Genomic DNA, 4,468 nt, shown 5'->3' with positions numbered 1-4,468 from the left:
GAATTATCCGGTGTTTTAACGGTTTAAGTAAGTGTAGTAACTTTTAAGAATTTAGTGACATGAGTGTTTGTAACACCCCGTTTTCCCTACATGTAAAATAATACATAAAAATCAGAGTATTCAACTTAAACATGATGTCACACTTCTTTAAAAGATAAATAGAGTAAAATTATTATTTATTTAAACATCTTTTATCAATAATTCAAATTACATTGCAGTGGAAAAACATTTCATTATTCAACAAAATGACACTACGGCCTCAACATAAACAACTTCTTAAAAATTCCATTTCAATAGTTCATCAACATAATTCATCGTAATACGTAACAAATGGAAAACAATGCAAATATCCCCATCCTGTTACTTATTAGAGCGACCCTAAGACGACGCGTGAGAGAGTCAACTCACATCAGCAGTTAATCCTGGTTATCTGCACGTTACCCACGTAGAGGCAACATTCAAACAGAAGGGGTGAGATTCACATTCAATAATAATAAGCATATAATTCATCAACAGAATTTAACAATATAAACAACAACAATTAAACAATGTTAATGATTCTCATAATTTCTCAATAAAAACTCATTAATTATTTCAACAACTTGACGACACGACGACAACACCGACAACTCGACATCAACGACAATGCAACGACAACAACATCAACTTGACAATGCACTATGCATGTGGTACCAATCAGGGCATCAAGCCCCCAACTTATAGAGCATATGCTCTCAACTTATAGAGCATAGGCTCTCAACATGGTATGAATGATCATGCATTCAACAGGGCATCAAGCCCCCAACTTTATATGAATGATTATACATTCAACAGGGCATCAAGCCCCCAACTTTAATGATTATGCATGGACTCAACAACAAATGCAACAACAACCAACAACTTCAACGACATCGACAACAACTTACAACTTTAACGACATTGACAACAACAGCGGTAACAACAACAACAACGACTTCGCATCATAATATCATAATTCATCAATCAAAGATATTCACATCAAACCAAGTTAGAGTCATCACAACATAGGTTAAATACTCTTAAACACCTTAATTGAACTCATAGTACACAAGCCTTGAAGTTTGGAGACACTCCATAAGTTTTGGTTTAACCTAGAAATAGTTATGCTGAATTTTCATAAAGTTTTACTAAGACCCACTTGGAGTATTTTCATCATAACTCAAAATCTAAAAATCATTTTGAAGCCAAACCAAAACTATTGGAAAGCTAACAAAATTATATAAAACTTTCATGTTTAGACCAAAGGCCAATTCAAAACAGAAAAAGGGTGAAAAAGCACAAAAACTCAAAAAACGAAGTCCTGACAGCACGCAAACGAAAGCACAACAAAGCAGTCACCCATGAGGGCTGTCTTGCTGCTCCCAGGCGCTGGGAAGCTGCGCCCAGGCGTGGGCAGGCAGTAGCCAGTGACCTGTGCTGCAGCTCTATGCAGTCCTGGTTTTTTTTTTTCTTTCTGGTTTTACCATTTCGCACGTAAAAACTCAACCGTTATCCCGATTCCAATTCTGTTTTCACCTACGCGTTCTATTCAATAAATCCTATCATATTTTACTGGAAAAAAAAAATCATATTTTCAAATCTCCAAAACAGCTTATCCTAGAATCACTTATTTCCCAAAAACACTTAAAATTAGTTTTATACAAAATCTCAATTTTTGACCCCATTCGATCCCAATTTTCATCAACCCAAATCCCAAAATTGATAGAAAACTCTACCTATGATTATTCTACACCAATTCAATGGATTTTCTATTCTATTAACAACCAATTACGGCTTCAAAACCTAATTCCCAAATTCACAAATTCACAAACAATAACATGCTAAACTCAATTTCTGAATTATACAACCTAAAATTAGAGAAAGTTAATCCCACCCTTACCTTAGATTGGTTGCTTACAAGGTTCTACAAGCTTTCTCTTCTCTGACTCTTCTCTTCTCTTGGTTCCTCCCTTTTCTCCCAAAAACTTGTTTTACGTGAAAAACTCTCTGACTCTTAGTTTTTCCTATTCTTACTTATTTCCTTAACCAATTCTCTTAATTCTACTTAATTCCACTAAACTCCTCTAAATTCTAATTCAGCCTTTCAAGTCTAATTATTCTATTTTTAATCATATTCTACTAAATAATAAAATAAAGCCATTTAACAAAATAACAACATACCACATAATCAATTAAATCATATAATTAGACTCTAAACCCAATAAAATAATTAAATAGATAAATAGGGCGTTACAACTCTCCCCAACTTATAAAATTTTCATCCTCGAAAATGTACCTCATGCAAACAACTCTGGATAAGACTCCAGCATCTTACTTTGCAACTCCCACGTTAAACTTTCACCAGTCACTCCTCCCCAAACGACCTTCCAAGAGGTATCTCCTTGCCTCTCAACTTCTTCACTTCACGACCTTCAATTCTCACTGGTAAGGTCTCAACCGAAAGGTTATCTCTAACTTGCACATCATCCCTTGGAATCACATGAGATGGATCCGAAACATACTTCCGAAGTTGTGACACATGAAACACATCATGCAAATTCGAAAGATGTGGTGGTAAACCCACTCAATACACCATTGTTCCAATTCGTTCTGATATCTGGTACGGACCAACAAACCTTGGAGTCAGTTTCTTTGACTTCAATGCACGTCCCACACCAGTCACAAGAGTGACTCTAAAAAATACATGGTCTCCATCCTGAAACTCAAGGTCTTTCGTACGCTTATCATGATAACTCTTTTGTCGACTCTGCGACGCTTTCATCTTTTTTTGGATCAACTTAACCTTCTCAGTAGTTTGCTGAACGATATCTGGTCCCAAAACTACACTTTCACCTGACTCGAACCAACACAACGGAGTTTTGTACCTCCGACCATACAAAGCTTCGAATGGTGCCATTCCAATCCTAGAATGATAAGTGTTATTGTACGTGAACTCTATCAACGGTAGATGACTATCCCAAGTTCCACTTTGCTCAAGTACACAAACTCTCAACAAGTCCTCCAACGACTGAATTGTTCTTTTTGACTGACCATTTGTCTGCGGATGATACGCCGAACTCAACCTCAACTTAGAACCCAAAGCCTCTTGCAAACTCTTCCAAAATCTAGAAGTAAACCTTGGATCTCTATCTGACACAATGCTCGATGGAACACCATGTAGCTTCACAATCTCACGAATATAAATCTCCGCCAACTGAGATACAGGAAAACAGATGTTAATCGGAATAAAATGGGCCGACTTCGTCAGTCTATCCACAATTACCCAAATCGCATCATGTCCTCTTGGAGTATTCGGTAAACTCGTCATAAAATCCATGGATATACTATCCCACTTCCACTCTGGAATATCTAAAGGTGTCAACAACCCAGCAGGTTTCTGATGCTCAACTTTTGACTTCTAACAAATCAAACATGAATAAACAAATTGTGCCACATCACGTTTCAACCCAGACCACCAAAACAACTTCTTCAAATCATGATACATCTTTGTAGCTCCCGGATGAATACTCAAGCTACTTCTGTGACTTTCTTCAAGAATCATCTTCTTCATCTCATCATTGTTAGGAATAGAAATTCTGCCTCGAAATCGCAACACTCCCTGGTCATCGACTTTTAAGTCACTATCCTCAGTCTGATTTCTACCAATCAATAAATCTGCAAGCAATAAACTTTTACATCCACTTTTTGTGCTTCTTTAATACTATTCAAAAATTCATTATTAATCTTCAACATTCCCAACTTCACAAACTAAACTCAGGTCTCTAAACTGTTCAAGCAGCTCCAACTCTTTAACCATCATCGCAGACATATGTAAAGTTTTCCTACTTAAAGTATCTGCAACAACATTAGCTTTACCTGGATGATAATTCAACCCAAAATCATAATCTTTCAACAATTCAAGCCACCTTTGTAACAGCCCGTTTTTCGCTAGGGTTATTTTATTATTTATTTATGTGTGTTATATGTGCTCTTATGTGATTAATTGCCTCTATGTGTATTTTTGGCCGGGAATCGTAGAATTCAGTGTTAGAAGGGTATTTTAGTCATTTTGGACTTAGGGGTATTTTGGTCATTTTGAGAGTAGGGGTAATTTTGTAATTTTGCTGAGGATTATTTTTAGTACTTAGTAAGAGTGGTTATTTTACTAAGTGCTAGGGAGTTGTAGTAATTTTACCTTATTTTTGATTACCGGTAGTCGACCGTTAGTGTTACATTTTACCGTTAAGTGAGTAGTAACATTTATGGGTTAGAATAGAATTGGGTTATGCCCATTAAGGTGTTGTGAGTTAAGCCCAATTAGGTGAACCTATATAAGCTCTAGTTGGTAGAGGGAATAGGGTTTTGCCAACATTTTCATTTTCAATTGAGAAGAGATAGAGAGAAGACAAGGGTTTGGAGAGGAGATATAGAGAAGGCTAGAGGGAGGTCA

The 4,468-nt window shown here is 36.4% G+C and overlaps 1 long non-coding RNA gene across 1 annotated transcript; it reads right to left on the bottom strand.

The window, feature by feature from the left end:
- Positions 1-228: 228 nt before the first annotated feature.
- On the bottom strand, positions 229-2,015 carry LOC146922119 (uncharacterized). Its single transcript, XR_015010827.1, has 2 exons — positions 1,919-2,015; positions 229-422 (listed from the first exon to the last, which is right to left on the bottom strand). It is a non-coding gene; the product is annotated as an uncharacterized LOC146922119 (long non-coding RNA).
- Positions 2,016-4,468: the final 2,453 nt, after the last annotated feature.

Source organism: Medicago sativa, chromosome 5 (genome assembly GCF_051527215.1).
Source record: "Medicago sativa cultivar Bolivia chromosome 5, Bolivia_mono, whole genome shotgun sequence".
In the NCBI taxonomy this organism is placed as follows: domain Eukaryota; kingdom Viridiplantae; phylum Streptophyta; class Magnoliopsida; order Fabales; family Fabaceae; genus Medicago; species Medicago sativa.
The sequence above is the reverse complement of the archived record's forward strand: the minus strand, read 5'-3'. Positions and strand labels throughout refer to the sequence as shown.